The sequence below is a fragment of the Jaculus jaculus genome, chromosome 2, assembly GCF_020740685.1.
Source record: "Jaculus jaculus isolate mJacJac1 chromosome 2, mJacJac1.mat.Y.cur, whole genome shotgun sequence".
Classification (NCBI taxonomy): domain Eukaryota; kingdom Metazoa; phylum Chordata; class Mammalia; order Rodentia; family Dipodidae; genus Jaculus; species Jaculus jaculus.
The window spans coordinates 76,555,607-76,573,388 of NC_059103.1; the positions used below are offsets into that span (position 1 = coordinate 76,555,607).

The following is a 17,782-nucleotide window of genomic DNA, read 5'->3' on the forward strand; positions in this document are numbered from 1 at the left end:
ACCACCTCATCAGGGGCTACCCACAGCACATCTGATCCTGCTACACATTTCTCAGCTTCATAGACCATATTTACAAATCTGGGTGAAATCCCTTATGGCCCCATAATGCTCATTCTCCATACCTATGAAGGTATATGTATGGATGATGTGATTATCTGACACCCGCCTGAGCAGTATCTCAGCCTCTGTACCATGACACAGCAGGTTTTGAGTGGCTGAACCTGGATAAACGTCCAGTTCTGTCTGATCAGAGTAAGCAGATGTCTCTTTCTTCATACACGAAAGGCTTTCAATAAGCCTACATTCTTATACCTTTGTGCCTGTGATAAAGAGGGGTCTGGTTAACTTTCTATGGTGTCGGTAGAAAGTGCTTGGCTGCTCTTTAATGGCATCAATCATTTTAACAACCATACTCTCCCTGTCCATGACTTTCCACTTATTCCTTTTTATGGACAGGCAGCATGTTTTTAAAATTACTTTGCTCTGTTTTTTGCTTCAAATTCTCCCTGTAAATCTGGCTAATAGGCACCATCAATAACCATCTCACAATCTAAATGCTATACTGTCTTGAAATTTCCTACACCCAGGTCATTAGTCTGTCACCTTTAAATTCAGCCTGCCATAAAATACAAAATGTTGACTTTTTCTTTTTTTGGTCAGAATGTAACATTAAAGCTGATAGTACAACTCCTAATAGGCTCATTATGTACATCTGAGACTTTCTGGGTTGTCTCAACCACTCATATTTCCGTCAGTATTTTTTATTAGTTATGTGTATAGTGTGTATACAGCCATGATGCTATCATCGTTAGCCTTCTCCCTGTCATCCCCCATGTGGATTGTGGGTATTTGTGTCCTGAACTCGCATCTGAATTACCAGTTAAGCTCTTCTTAACAACATTCTAGGGATTCTCTGGACTTCATTTCTAACCTATTCCAAATTTTTCTAAAAAAAAAAAAAAAAAAAAAGGTCTAAAGGCTTAAGAACCATATAGTCAGATTTAGTCATAGCAACAACTCAGCTTCTGCAGTAATAAATTTCTATATTTGCTAGCTTTTTGTCAATATGCCTAAATATCTGGCAGAAATACAAGTGTAGAACAGTGACTACCACCATGTGGAAGTGGTGCTGACAAGATATCTATCAAAATTATATAATTTTCAGTTGAACAAAAGAAATGCATTCAAGATATGTATTGTACAAATGCTGAATATTATTAATAACAATATTATGTTCTATTCTTGAAAATCATAGACAATAGATTTTTAAGTACTCATAATAATTAATGATAAATATTTGAGGCAATGTTTATGTGAAATAGCTTGAATTAGCCATTGCACAGTGGTCATGTTCCAAATCATTTTATTATATATTAGAAATACAAAATTTGCCTTTGGCAATCACAAATTAATCAATTTTAGTACAAAAAAATAAAACCTACACTTAGGGTCATCTACTGCTTATCCAGTAATCACATTGTCACTTGGAAGACTCTCATTTGGACAACATAGTTTAACTTTGTTTTAGGATATTTTCTTTTGTCATTCTCCCTGTTTCCTGTTTTAATGGCCAACGTTCCTTGTGTCCATACTTCAATAAACTTTGATCACAATATTATTCATATCTGTTCTACAGTTTTTTTCAGATTTTTTTCTTGAGTTTGTAAATTATTTATTTAGCTTTTCTGTGTCAGCAGCATGTGGTGTCATCAAAATGAATATAAGCTATTGCCTGATTTTGGACCTGCTTCTCATAGGGTACATTGTTTAAATCCTTCCTGCAGCATCTTATACTTCATGTCTCACAAAAAATGATTTATTGCCTCATCATTTTTCTGCTTTGCATATTGAGTGCCTGAATATTTATTTAGTAAAGCTATTCATTCAAAATCTTTTCTTGGCTTCATTAACAAGAATAGAATTATGTGTAATTACTCATGATGATGGGATATATACTTCAACTCATGAGCAAAATAAGCCCTTTCTTCTTAACATTTCTTTGGTCAAATATTTTGTTAAAGTCAAAAATAATACAGAAATTAGTACTGAGGAGTGTAGCTATGTGGATTATAGGTCTTTGGAAATAGTTGATGGGAGGAATGTGAAAGAGTTTGGAGCTATCAGCTATGGAATCCCTACAATGCCACAAACAGAGCTTAGATCATTCTGGTGAAAGTTTGGATGATCAAAATGCTGAGAGGCCCAGTGGATGCCCTGCTGATGAGGTTTCAGAAAGGAACAAGAACTCTATCAAGAACTGAGCCAGAGTTTATTTATATTACATTCTGGCAAAGTATTTAATTGCATTTTGCCTGTGTCCTGAGAACTTGAGTAAGGCTGGATCCATGAGTAAAAGATTAAATTGTATGGCAGAGAAAATTGCAAGACAGGACACTATTCAGGCAATGACACTGGTACTGATCACTGTTCTGATATATAAGAGAGAGAAGAAAATGGGGAAATGTTGGGGACCACCCTTAAGAAATGCTTCATCTTTTCCTTACCCCCTCCTCCACCCCTGCTGCATTCTGGCTAAAGAATAAACATTCTGCTCTGCGCCTGCAGTATCAAGGCCCCTGAGTTTTGACTTCTCAGAACAACCACAATGTCTCTGGCCTGAGGCCAAGAAGAGTTTGTAACCTTCCACCACCTAGGTCGCCCTGACCCCCTCCTATATGATCCATGCCTTGTGCAAGAAGATTCTGTACTGTCTCACCCTCTACTCCCCTTACCCCTCCCCTACCTAAAACTGACTTTAAAAGATGAGCCTTCTGGCTGAATAAACGACTCTCGACAAGCATTGGTTTGCCTGAGTCCATTCCCCTCTCTCGCCCATTTTCTTCGCAGGCTAAGGTCCTCCTGGTGCCCTCACGAATAACTAGGTCCCGCTGGTCGGGGCAGGGAAAGTGTGCAGGTTAGCAAGGGGAAAAGCAGGTGCAGAGAAAACAGCAGTAATTACTACAGAAATTCGCATAATTAAGGAAAAAGTTCACAGTTTGCAATGTGACAACAGGAAATAATCCTTGAGGGCAAAACCGTATGCATGGGTGCCTCCAGATTATAAAAATGCAGATTTATTTGAAAAGAGAGAGACTAAATTTAGATATTTACTGAAGGAAATATCTGCTAGAAAATAACTACTTAGAAAAATGCTTTCTCAGCTCCAGCTGCCATGACGCAGAGAAGCCCCTGCAGTTGTGGTAGAAGGGGAGCAGAGAATCGTGGAGTTGGAAGCAGAACCTGGCAGCATTGTCTAATTGATGCACTGAAGCAAGAAATATGGGCCAGTGAGCCTTGCACCGTGGTTCAGGAAAGCAGCGGAAGCCAGGTAATATGTAGTCAAGATGGATTCCTTACAAGGAGGAACTGAGGGACTGTGGTGTGAAGGTAAGAAAGTTAAACCGAAGTTGCAGGATGTATGTGATAACATGACTGTGGGACATCCACCAAGAAGAGCTGTAAAACAGAGTGAAGCTAACCAAAGAGTAAGACTTTACTTCAAACAGCAGCAATGCAATGATGGGGATGCTCAAGTTCATTGGAGCCCAGATTTTGTCATCAAGAGTCCAAGATGATAGATATGAAGATATAGGGCTTGCTGTTTGACCTTCTGGATTTTGGTATCACTTTGGCTCAATCTTTCCTTGCTATCCCCTTGACCTCGCTATTGGAATGGGAATGTTTACTCTGTGCTATTGTATATTAAGGTTTATAAATTTTCATTTCATAGAGGCTCACAGTTTATAGATGGTCTTGTATTTCAAAAGAGACTAGACTGGGCTTTTGAATAAAGTTATAACTCTGTTAAGATATGGGAAGTCTTACATGAAAAATAAAATTATTTTGCATTATGAGGTATTCATGAAACTTTGAGTATTAAAGGTGGAATGTTATGGCTTATTGTTAGCATTTAGAATCACCTAGGAAATATAGCCCTGGAGATATTTGTGAAGGTGCTTAAAGAGAAATTTAACTAAGGAGGCCCACCCTGAATGTGGGGAGAACCTTCCTGAAGGTTGGGATCCTAGAATGGATAGAAAGGAGAAAACAAACAAAGTGGAGCATCAGCCTCCATGCCTCTCTGCCTTCTGAATACAGATGCACTGTCACCAGCTACCTCACTCTTCTGCCACCATCCTTTCCCTGCTTGAGGGACCATACCTTTAACCTTCCTTCCTTAAGTTGTTCTTGTCAGGTATTGAGTTACAACAATGAGAAAAATACTTGACAATGCAAGGAAAGAACAATGTTATTTTGGCAAAAGTTTCAAAATTTAAAATGACTCTAAAAAGGCTCTTGAAACAAGTGTGCATATAAACAAATAAATCATAGCACAAATATTTATGCAAGACTATACTAACTCCATAAAAGATCACTGAGAATGTCTGCCTAGTGCTGTTTTTCCTATGTATGAGTATATGGTGTGCATACATACGTGTGTGTGTGTTTGTATATGTGAGGGCACATGCATATGTGAGTGCATGTCTACATGAATATATGAGTGTGTGTGTACACATGTGTGTGTATGTGTGTGTGTGCACATGGAGGGCAGAGGTTGACATTGGCAGTCCTCAATCATTTGCTACCACATTTTTGACACATGGTCTCTATCTGAACCTAGAGCTTATCCACTTAGCTAGACAAATTAGTCAATAAGCCCCAGGCATTCTCCAACCTCTACTTCCTCAGCACTGGGCTTACAGGCATGTGTCACCATGCCTGGTATTTCATGTGGGTGATTGGGAGCCAAGCTCAGGATACAATGCTTGTTTAGCAAGCACTTTATACAATGAGCCAACTATTCCTTTCCTATCTAGTGCTTTTTAAAAAATACCTGAAGGTTTTTAGCTGAAAATATTTCTCTTGGAATATTAGGTAACTTGTAAACACAAACTATAAAATGTACTTTTTCAACCTGGCATCTTAACAAAGAAGAACCAAGTCTTTATTGAATTCGCTGAATATTGTTCATGTATAAACAGTTCTGAATACATACTTGGCTGAACACTGGATGGCTAAATGTCAAAATCAAAACCAACAGTTGGACAAACCCAATACTATGATATGTAAAAAGCATGTCAACTGCAAAATAAATGTGAGTGTTATTATATGAATTTACTTATTAAAATTTAATAATAATTTTAATTATTGATATTATAGATTAAATTCATTTCTTTAGCAGATTTCTCTCGTATTATATACTATTGAAAGTAAATAAACAGTTCTTTTTAACTGAACTTGGAAAAGGAGTACATTGTTTGATTTTACCCCAACCCAGAGTAGAGCTAGTATAACAGTATGGTCAAGTTATTAAATGTTCTCATCTCTCTAATTTCACATACTACAGTCCCTACCTCTGCAAGATCCTGGACTCTATGCTGATGAAAAACATGCTAATGAGGCTGTCCCACAAGCTGCAACAGACTTTTTACAAATCCTTAGGATTTTTGCATGTTATCTGAATTGTCTCATAACTTGGTTCTCTATTACTAGTATTTCACCCAATCTTGAGGAAAGTTCTTCCTTACAACTTGGCCTAGCACTTTAGTAATAGAAGAACATGATTGCCATTTAAGATGGCAAGTATTTTAAATATTTGGCTGCCACTCAGGATTTTGCCAACCAATAGTTGGAAAGCCTTATATTTCAGAAACTTCCCTGAAGAGAAGTAATAGGAAAGCCTGTATATCAGATTCCATGTAAGAAAGCATCATACTTCATGGAATATTGGTTTGACTTATCCAACATATTTCAGATAAGGAAAGCTAAGGAAGGAGGCCTTGTCTATTGATATATACAGAGAGATGTGTAACTTTTAGCTGCAAATCATGAATAAAGCTTACTTTCTTCTCTTCAAATAACCTTTTAACATGTAATATTATTTACTACATTTTGGTTAAACTATTTATTTATTTATTTTGGTTTTTCAAGGTAGGGTTTCACTCTAGCTCAGGCTAACATGGAATTCACCAAGTACTCTCTCAGGTTGGCCTCGAATTCATGGCGATCCTCCTACCTCTGCCTCCCAAGTGCTGGAATTAAAGGCATGTGCCATGATGCCCAGCTTGGTTGAACTATTTATAAGACAAGAACATGAGATAGTTAAAAACATGCTTTTGTGGTATGTACTCTATTTTTGGCAAATGTTAAGTTTCATTGCACTTTTATATTTTATCATGAATTATGAAGTGCAAAATAAGTATTCAGATATGAAAAACTAATATAAGATGGAAATGGCTCAGTGTCTGATAATGATCATATAGTTAACTATTATTAGTGTAATGATGGTGTTATATGCATGCTACTGCCATGAATTTTTCAACACTTTTCTTTTGAAAATGTACATAATAAAATATTAAAGAAAATGTTAATAAATCTAAACAACATGTCTCACATTGTAAGTGAAGATACCTGAGGACAGAAACTGAAATTTTCAAATGGAAAATTCACTGGGTGACCTCATATGCAATAACTATCAAGAGGATACAACAGGATTTTGCACAGGACAAAATCAAACTGTGATGAAGTTGTGGAAGCCAGAAAGTCTCTTTCAAATACTACTTGACTTCAGGGTCTAAGTCCTTTAAACTAGTCTGCCCACATGCAGAGGTGTAACTTTTGGCCAGGCATTAATGGAAAGAACTGACTGTTGCAGTCAGGTTCACATTATTGGTAAAAATCACCCAACCAAGAGCAGCTTGTGGAAAAAATAAAAAAAAAGAGGTTTATTTTGGCTCATAGGCTTGAGGGGGGAGTTCCATGATGGCAGGGAAAGTGATGGCATGAGCAGAGGGTAGATATCACCCCCTGGCCAACGTAAGGTGAACAATAGCAGTAACAGAGTGTGCAAAAAAACTGGCATGGGGAAACTGGCTATAATGCCCATTTGCCTGCCCCCCAAAATACACTGCCTTCAGGAAGCGTTAATTCCCAAATCTCCATCAGTTGGGAACCTAGCATTCCAAACACCTAAATTTATGGAGGACACTTGAATTAAACCACCACACTGACTAATGAACCTCTTTGGTCAACATTCTGAGCTGCAGAAAGAGTGAGAGCCTCAGTAGTGCTCTAGTGTCCACTGTATCTTATTCAAATTTAAAATAACTAAATAGGAAGGCTACCTATATGATTATTTATTCATTGATCACACAGTTCACAGATGACAGAAGTGGAACGGCATTTGGCTTATTAAGCTATAACGTCACACCACATTTAAGCAATGCCATATCTAAGCCAAACAAACCTACATACACCTCTGAAAAATTAATCATTTTCAAAACTAAGTCTACAGACTATCTAGGAAAACAAAACTAACCATCTTAATTTTAATCAATTGAGAATTGTTGGTAAATCTTTTTTTAATTAATTATGGACATACTTAGTATGGATACATCACATGTTGGTAGCATCCTTTCCTTGATCCCTGACCCCTTTCCAAAGGGGGCTTTCCTCAGTGGGGTAGCATGTTTTCCCTGTGGGTGCTGTGGGTTATGCATTGTGGGAGCAGGAGTTAGTTATTAGGGAGAGGCAGTGCCTCTGGGCATACTGTCCCAACTTGTAGCTCTAACAATCTCTGCTCTCTTCTTCCCCAAAATTCCCTTAGCCATGTTGGGTGTGTTTTAAATCTACTTCAGTGATGGGCTCTTAGGAGCCTCTGGATCTCTGCTTTGGTAGATGTTGAGCATCCTCAGAGTCTGTCTATTTCACCCTGGTGCTGATTATCAGTTTCACCATGGAAGCAACACTCTTTCTCATCTCTCAATTTCCTCTGAGGTTTTCTGTCTAGATTTTTTGTCTGATTACAGTTAAATTATTTGTATATTTCAGTAATTAGCCATTTACCAGATATATGGTTTGTCAATATTTTCTGCTATTCTATAAGTGGTCTCTCCACTTCAATAACTATTTAGCAAAAGATAATTTTGTGACAAATTTATTTCTAGTGATCAATGAAGCTATATATTTATTGGTTAACATTATTTTTAGGGAAAGTATATACATATGGTCTCCCAGTGTTACTATTGTACAAAATATCTCCAGGTACAACAAAATCATATGCTACAAACCAGAGCAAAATATATTTTGAAATGGTGTGTATCTACAATCACTATTCCAAGAATCACTAATAGTTGAAACTGTGATATTTGTTTATAACTTTTATTCTGCATTATAGAAACCTTGAATTTACATGTAGTGTCTTACAGTAAAAAGATTAATTAGGCAACTCTGCTAACATAGTTTCTAACTGTAGGGAAAAAAGACATATAAAGCTGGCAACTAGGTTTTGTGATAATGAGGCTTTCATCAAAATGAAAAGTATTTCTTGGATACACAGTAGTCCTACATATCATTTAAATCATTGTGGACTGGTGTAACACAGCAGCCAGAGAATTCTGAGAAAACACACATATTATTTCTTCCATTTATAACTGAGTTGCCTACTAGTAGAAAAGTTCAATTAAATAAGCTGATGTTCTGGATGTTTCTTATGTCTAAGGGTCATGTTGGGGAAGTAGGTACGAGATCATCACTAATAAACACCACCTTTCATCTTGTATACCACATAAGTTCTTTTTATCAGTGCTACTGACATTTCAAATCTGAGAAACCCCTGTCTTAGTGACACTTTAGAAACAGGATGCTAGCACTCAAGAGACTGAAGCCACTGACATGCTGGTGATTGTCAGGTGAAAGATAGTCCTGATGTGTTGATTAAATAAATTGCCTGATGCACAGAGCAACTACTACCATCCTGGGAAACAAAAGCACATAATATAACATCATGTTCAATGTGCAAGATAGTCTCCATCTCAAACTGAGGCAAGTTTAATTTAAAATGAAGTTAACTCTGAAGCACGATGACACTTTTCCTGTCAGGGCTGTAATTGAGGACTTAATAAAGGCAAAGTTAAGTACAATCAGAAGGAAAGACAGCTACTTAGAGTGAATGCTGGCACTGAAGTCAGTTGTCAATGGCGTAAACCTGAAGGACTGAGAACAGCTAGCTGTTTGAGGTGAGATAAAGGAAAATGAAATAATAATCATATGAGGGATTCTTCATGATGTGCAGAGAATATTAGACATATAAAGATGTACAAAGAGACCAGTTACACATCTGAACAGTGACTATGAGAGCAAATTTTATTTACTATACCCCACAAACAAAGGAACAATGGCCAAAAACATATGATGGACTCCATTGGCATTAGTCAACTCAGTGATGATGTAATAAATGCTGAATCCCTTTGCATAATAGTTTTCTTTTTATTTCTGCTTCATAAAACTAACAGAGAAAAATAATCCAAAGCAAATAAAATAAAGGCAGTTTCATTGTTGAATAAGTTTTAAACCACAATGGGATATACATCATAGGTAATCCATGAGTTGTATTCAAAACAAAAATAAATTTTACCCTTTCAGGAAACAGTAGATATAATCCATTACATATCTTTTAAGTGAGGAAACCTTGTCCTCAAGATGTGACAGCACCCATATGTGACCCACAGTTTATCTTGCATTCTCCTGTTGTTGGGGTGACTATCTATATTAGTCACTTGGCTTTATGCAGAGGAGAAGCTTTTACTACTGGGGAGAGGAGATAGCTTTGCACATTGGATCAGAGCACATTTATTGTAATCTCCAACATCCTGAGGATTCAATTTCATTTTTAATTCACCCTCAGCTGAATATATTGTCCTAGAAGGGCTACCAAACATACAAACCAAAGAAAAAATATTGAAAGCAGTTAGAGAGTAAAATCAAGTGACTACAAGGCAAGCCCATCAGGATCACAGCAGATTAACTCAACACAAACTTTAAAGGCCAGAAGGGCTTGGAGTAATGTATTCCAAGTTCTGAAAGATAACAACTGTCAACCAAGGTTACTTTATCCTGCAAAGTTATCCATTCAAATAGACAGAGAAATAAGGACATTGCACAACAAAAGCAGGCTAAAGGAATATTTGAAGACAAAACCAGCTCTACAGAAAATATTTGAAAGAATCTTCCAAGCTGAAGGGAAAGAAAAGAGCACATATAAGGAACCAGGAAAAAACAAACAGTACTCAAATACTGCAAGAGAGTAAAGGTAAAACCGGAAGAACTACAAAAACATGGCAAAAATAAATACACACATTTCAATAATATCTTTCAATATCAAAGGACTCAATACCCCAACCAAAAGACATAGGTTTGCAGGCTCAGTTAAAAAGCAGGATCTCTACAATGAAAACTTTGAAACACTCAAGCAAGAATTGCAGAAGACACTAGGAAATAGAAAACGCATCCTTTGTTCCTGGATTGGAAGAATCACTATTGGGAAAGTGGCAATCTTACCAAAAGCAATCTACATATTTAATGCAATCCCCATGTAAATTCCAACAGCATTCTTCACAGAAGTAGAAAAAAAATCCAAAAATTCATTTGGAATCACAAAAAAATCTTGAATATCTAAAACAATACTGAGCAACAAAAATAAGGCTGGTGGTATCACCATAACTGACTTTAACCTATACTACAGAGCCATAGGAACAAAAACAGCATGGTACTGGCACAAAAGCAGATATACAGATCAATGGAACAGAACAGAGGACCCAGCTGTAAGTCCGGGTAGCTATAGCCACTAAAAATGCCAAACATACTCATTGGAGAAAAGACAGCAAATGTTCAGCAAATGGTGCTGAGAAAACTGAATATGTATCTATAGAAGGATGAAAATAGATTCTTCTCTCTCTCCATGCACAAAAATTAAGTCCAAATGGATTAAAGACCTTAACATCAGACCTGAAACTCTGAAACTGCTAGAGGAAAAAGTAGGGGAAACCCTTCAACATATTGGCCTTGGCAAAGACTTTCTGAATATAACCCCAATTGCTTAGGCAATAAAACCACAGATTAACCACTGGGACCTCATGAAATTAAAAAGATTTTGTATGGCAAAGGACACTGTGAATAAAGCAAAGAGGAAACCTACAGAATGGGAAAAAATCTTTGCCAGCTATATATCTGATAGAGGATTACTATCTAGGATATACAAAGAACTCAAAAAATTAAATAATGAGAAATCAAACAAATCAATTAAAATTGGCTATGGAACTAAATAGAGAGTTCTCAAAAGTAGAAATATGGATGGCATATAAGCATCTAAAAAATGTTCTACATCCTGAGTCATCAGGGAAATGCAGATTAAAACTACATTGAGATTCCATCTCACTCCTGTCAGATTGGCTACCATCATGAAAACAAATGATCATAAATGCTGGCAGGGATGTGGAAAAAGAGGTACCCTTCTACACTGTTGGTGGGAATGCAATCTGGTAAAGCCATTGTGGAAATCAGTGTGGAGGTTCCTAAAACAGATAAAGATTGATCTACCATATGATCCAGCTATAGCACTCCTAGGCATATATCCTAAGGTCTCATCTCATTACCTTAGAGATACTTGCTCAACCATGTTTATTGATGCTCAATTCACAATAGCTGGGAAATGGAACCAGCCTAGATGTCCCTCAACTGATGAGTGGATAATGAAGATATGGCACATTTATACAATGGAGTTCTACTCAACGGTAAAGAAAAATGAAGTTATGAAATTTGCAGGAAAATGGATGCTTCTCGAAAGGATTATACTAAGTGAGGTAACCCAGGCCCAGAAAGCCAAGAATCACATGTTCTCTCTCATATGTGGATCCTAGCTACAGATAACTGAACTTCTGTGTGAGTAGGAAGAAAACTCAGTAGCAAAGGCCAGTAAAATAGAAAAGAGATATGAAGAGAAGAGAAAGGAAGGGAAGGGAGATTTAATAGGATTAAGTAATGGTATTGTATATATATGTAAGTAGAAGAATAGATCAATGGGGGTGAACAGACCCCAAGTAAGGAAGAGATTGAGTAAAGGAAAGGTGGAGGGAGGGCTAATCAAAATCTAAGAGGATATAAATAAGTCATATAGAAACCTACTTTTTAGGAAAGTGGAAAACTCAGGAGCTGTAAATTGTACCCATGTGGCTAGATTGGGTATCCTAGACACTGTGTGCATGCTTCAAAGAAGCACTTTTGCTCCAGTTTCCTGATTGAGTAGCCCTTGGGTCCCTGGAGCGTGTAGATTCAGAGTGAGTAGGCCCTGTCAGTTCCCCACATCCTAAGTATCTTACCCTGGTACCCCTGGTTCTGACTTGGGGGCAGCCTGGACCCTGTATACATGCTGTGGAAGCAGGCCATTTGCTCCAGCTTCCAGATTGATGAACTCCTGGGTCCCCAACTCTCAGATTCACTGCACCATATGGTGTGCCTGGGGAGTGAGGAGGCCAGGTGTCTCAGTTCATTCCCTACTTCCCAGTTCCCTGACCCTAGTAACCCTACTGTAGGCTTTAGGCAGCCTGGACCTTGTATGCATGACCTGGAAGCAGGACGTTTGTGCTGGCTTCCTGATTGACCAGTCCTTGGGTCCCCAACTCCTATTTCCCTAAGCCAGAGGATGCATGGGCTCCTGTGGGAGCTGGGCTTGTGCTTGTGGCTGCCCAGCTCCCAAGCTCCTGGTTCCCCAACCCCTTGTTTCCAAACCCCGTGCTGAAGGTGCTCCCAAGTGGAGTGAGTAGGCCTGAACTCCCATCCCAGTTCCCCACCTCCCAGTTCCCCACCTCCCAGTTCCCCAGGTATTCTTGACACATTTGCAACCACCACAATTTGGACATCTGTTGTTATGACGCCATTCCACTCCAATCCAGTTCACATTTAAAAGAGTGAATTCACTGAAAATTATACAAGAAAAATACTTTCTCCTCAAAAAATGAGACTTTTACCCTGAGAAGGGAAGACCATAAGACAAAACAAGAAAAAAAGAGAGAGAGAAAAATAAAAATAAAAAGACAGAAAACTGAGATATCTCCACACAGAATGCCAAGTCCCACATTGGAATCCTCCACTGAAATCATAGAGAAAAAAACAAAAATTGAATCAAAAAATTAAAAAGCCACAAGCTATGTGAGCCTGATCAAGAGAACTGTGGAACACTGCATAAATGAAATTGAGCAGAATTGTGTCTTAGAGCACAAAGCTTTTGTCACCAGACTTGACTTAATTGAAGAAAACCAGATAGGCCTGAAAAATGAATTGAAGATCAGTCAACAAATAGAGGATCTTAATTACCAGCTGATCAAGATTAATGAAGACATGATAAAATGGAACAATGAATTCCAGGAAGCATCAAGAAAGTCAGACCTTGAACTGAAATCTTACTTCAAAAAAGAGATGGGCATAATGAAAAAAATAATAAAATAAACAGTAAACAAAAATCAAATAGGGCTTTAAAATACCTCTCTAGAACTCCTCAGTAACAGTTAGTCATGTGGAGGGCAGATCCTCTGAGCTGGAAGAAACGATAGAAGAAATTGATCAGGAGGCCAAAAACTTTGCTAAGTTCAAAAAATCATGCAAACAGAATATGAGGGAACTGTGGGATACACTAAAATGGCCAAACATCCAAATAATGGGTATGCTAGACGGGGAAGAAGTCTAGGTAGAGACATAGTGAACATACTCAACAAAATTATTGAAGAAAATGTTCCCAGAGGCGCCCAGAAGGTTTCGCAGTGAGTCCGGCCGCGCGCTGCTGACAGCTCCGAACCTGCCGGCGCCGTAGCGCACGGAGACGGGGTTCGGGGAGCCGGTGCCGCCCTGACCGCGGAGCCGCCGCCGCTGCCCTCCGCGAGGACACGGTCCCCAGAGGCCTGCAGCCGAGCCCGGCCCGCGAGCCGAGCCCGAGCCGGCGTGCCGCTGCCGTGAGTAAAGCCAGCGCCCCTCCACGCTCGTGCGCACATTAAGATGGAGGAGGTCTCCTTGGCCAACCTGGATACTCACAAGCTGGACGCCATCGCCCAGGAGATTTATGTAGACCTGATAGAGGATTCTTGTCTGGGATTCTGCTTTGAGGTGCACCGGGCGGTCAAGTGTGGTTACTTTACCTGGAGTTCGCAGACACTGCTAGCGTGAAGGAGTTTGGCATTCAGCCAGTGGAAGACAAAGGAGCATGCGGCCTCCCGCTCTTCTCCCGGCCTGGAGAAGCCGGGAATGGGCCTGACCAGCCACTGCAGCGCTCGCCGCCAGAAGTCCAGTAGCCGCACCGAGCGAGAGGCTGGCAGTGACCAGGACAATAATACACACTGGTCTCCTGGCTTAGAGGAGTAAGCAAAGTCAAAAGAAAGAGAGAAAAAGGGGTGGGGGGGGACAATCAAAAGTCCCAATTTCCTTTAAAGATCCTAGCATTCAAAAATCAAAAGTGGAAAATTCCTTTTTTTATTTTAAGTGTACCCAGGGCTAGCTCTGAACCCTGGGTAGTAGAGGGTGCACAGCCAGGGCCTTCTGCAATTCATGTTGATCTCTAAACACACCCGGATGTACACAAGGTTTCCCTCTACTGTACACAGGAGACAGGGGAGCAGCAGACTTTCCTCCATCAGCCTGAGGTCAAGGGTTTCCTGGGCAGTTTGGACATTGCTACGTTGCTCCTGTTCAGGCCGTCAGCACGTGTATTTGCTCCCCTGAATTCTAAGCCTCTAATGGGCCTCTAGAAACGAAAGTCAGGAGAATTGCATAGTAACGATATTAATTTCCAGTTGAATTAGGTAAGAAGCCTTGTGGCCTTGTCTGCAAGGAGAAGAAAAGTTCGAAATCACCTGTTTTCCACTGATTGCAGGGGGTGTGGAAGCAAGGCCTAGCCTTTGCCTGAGCACAGTCCTCTTTCTTCCCCTCCTTCCCTGGGACAGGTTTGAGAAAGGATAACCTGGCTTTCCAGGCAGGCTGAGAATTCTGTTTTGTTCGTGTGAGAATGAAGTAGGGACCTCTGCAACTACATTCCATCTTGAAGATTCATGCTTGGATGAATTATCTTGTGGGCATAAAATTGGTAGGACGGCCCTTTTCTACTCTTATTATATAAGGAATGTAGCCAGCCAGTGGGTCTGACTGAACTCTGGAAGAACCTCATGGCTGTGCAGGATGCTGTTGGTAAACTGAGCCTGGAGGGGACGTCTCCCAGCTGCCCTCAGTAATGTGAATGAGTTAGTGCTCAGAGCCAAGAAGCAGGCTTGGTTTATCTCTTCTACAACTGCTGAATCCTGTTGAATGCCCTTGTTCCTTAAGCTGGGCAGTCAGCTGTGCTGTGGTGAATGTTCACCACCTCTGCCGCTCACAATTATACTACTTTGACTTGGTCCCTTTTGGACCTTCATGACAGCAAGAGCTATCTTTTTGTTATAGGAAGGAAGTAGGAAAGGATTTCCCTTGCTTTTTGGAAATGGGGTAGAGGAGGATGGGAAGTGAGGGCCACATATCAAAACTACCTTCTGATTTACTCCCTGTGTAAGGGTTTAAAAAGGATTAAGAGGGTGGGAGGTCGGATGTGATCAGAACAGAAAGGTGCTGCTTTATTTGAAATGTTTTCTTACCTCATTCTGTGCCCCGGTAAAGGGTCCAGCCTCATCTGTCTGGCTTGGCCCCATGTTCCTGTCCACTGCTCCACACTGCCTATCTGGTGCAGCTCATGATTCCAGGTGCTGCTTGCTTCTCCAGCTTTGACCACTCTCAGTTCATCTCTTAATGCTCCTGCTTCTGAAGCCTACACAGGTTCTTTTTCCTTGTCCCTTGAGTCCTTACGTCGGGTTTGTCTAATCTGTTTTTGTGGGAGATTCAAAAGCGAATCTTTCTCATGGCTCCGTCTGGATTGAAATGGGAAAATAGCTTTTTGTATTTATAGGGCAGGGCGATGCCTAAGTATTTCTCCTCTCCAGGAATGTGTTGCTCTGATGATCATTATGCTTTGTCATCTTGAGTTCAGTCTTCCCACCTCCGCTTAGTATTGCCTATTAGGACTTGAACAGAAGAACTATGAAGGCTGACACACAGGGATGGAGTTGGTCCTGCTCCACTTCCTCTTAACTTTTGTTGTGTATACATTATCCTTATCCCACAAGGAGCTACTTGAACACTATGGATTGCTTTGGGTTATGGTACTCTAGAGAGTTAAGAAAGCATAGTGATTGGGCCTTGAGACTGTCTATAATTGCCTTCTAGAGTTTTTCCTTCTCAGGGTTAGGGCCTAGTTACAAGTTGATGGTCATCCAGGAATTGAGAGAATTTTTAAGTCAAGCACTGGCAGGGTCAAAAATAACTTGAAGTTATTTCTGCACTTGGCCTTTTGTGGACACCTAAGAATAATGAGGGAGAGACTAATGAGGTCTAAGTGTGATTCCTGCCTACTTCCTCACAATATTTTGGAAATAGGGTAAAAATAAAGGGAGTAAAGTGAAAGTCCAATCTGCCTTCAGATATGGAGCTCTGGTGTGACTTAATACTATTTTTTTTTCTCTTTTCTGGTTAGAGGATGAAAATGTGGGAAGTAGCTTTGCGTATGGTTTCTTCATATGACTTCCTTTTTTTCCTTTATTTTTTTATTTTTATTTATTTTTGTTTTTTGTGCTCTTTACTATCATTAGGGCAGTAGCCCCCTGCTCTCTGTAGGTATGAGGTGGGCTAAGTCCAACAAGTGCCCTGAGGGAACAAACTACTCTTTTGGGAGATAATGCTCCCTACCATGTGTAGTTCAGGGTGGTTAGGAACTCTCCCTTCCTCTACTCCCTTTCCTATAACAGCAGAATTCCTATTCTCCAATTAATTGTATTGAACACCCTGTAATATTACTATGTATCTGAGTGTGTGTGTTTAGGGGAATGGGGATTCTTTAAAATTTCTGTGGTTTGTGGGTTTTTCTTCCATATATTAGTTCCCACCACCGCATACCCAGTGGCCACTGCCTGGCATTATCACATGCTGGGATCATTGGGGGAGGGTAGTATGAGACTCAACCTTGTCCTTTGTTTTGGAGATTCTTATTTTTAAGTAAATAATCCATCTTATACAGATAGCTGATTAACTCTGTGTGTGCCCCCTTGCCTCTATGGCTGCTGGTGTAAAATAAACTGCATCTCCCCATTGCTAAACAGTAATAATAAAATGTAAAAAAAAGAAAAGAAAAGAAAATGTTCCCAAACTCACAAAATACAGACCAATCCAGATACAAGATGCTCACAGAGCACCAAACAGAAAAGACCAAAGAAGAAAACTCTTCATGATGAAAACAAAGTGAGAACACTAAAAGCAGAAAAAGAGAAACAACTTACTACATGCAAAGGCAATTTCATCACAATTACCTCACATTTTTCAATGGAAACCCTGAAAGCCAGTACGTCATGAAATGGAACACTTCAACGTCTAAACAACTATGGCTTCCAACCTAAACTACTGTACCCAGTGAAAGTATCCCTCATAATAGATATGAAAGTAAAAATTTCCAAGAAAAAATTCAGCTCTATGATTATATGAACACAAAGCCCAACCTACAAAGACTACTTCAGGGAATACTCCACGCAGAAAAGTCAAATAACCAATCTCAAGAGCTTACCAGAGGAGGATCACAAACAAAACTAGAGCCAGCTCAAAAAAATACAAAGGCCAAGAAAACAACCAACCCCATAAGTGCAGGTATTAAATTGATCTGTACAATATAACTTAATAATCAAAATGGTGGATAGAATAGGCATGGAAAGTCTATATCTCAACATAATAAAGGGTAAATATAAAGAGCTTCAAGCCCATATAATACTTAATAGGGAAAGATTCAGGAGTTCCCACTGAGGTCTGCAATAAAACAGGAGTGCCCACTCTCACCACCGCTCTCCAACATAGTGCTATGTCCTAGCCTAAGCAATAAGACAGAAGAAAGAAA

At 39.5% G+C, this 17,782-nt stretch overlaps 1 pseudogene; it reads left to right on the forward strand.

Annotated features, from left to right (window-relative positions):
• Positions 1–13,824: 13,824 nt before the first annotated feature.
• LOC123458492 lies at positions 13,825–14,117 on the forward strand (annotated as a pseudogene).
• Positions 14,118–17,782: the final 3,665 nt, after the last annotated feature.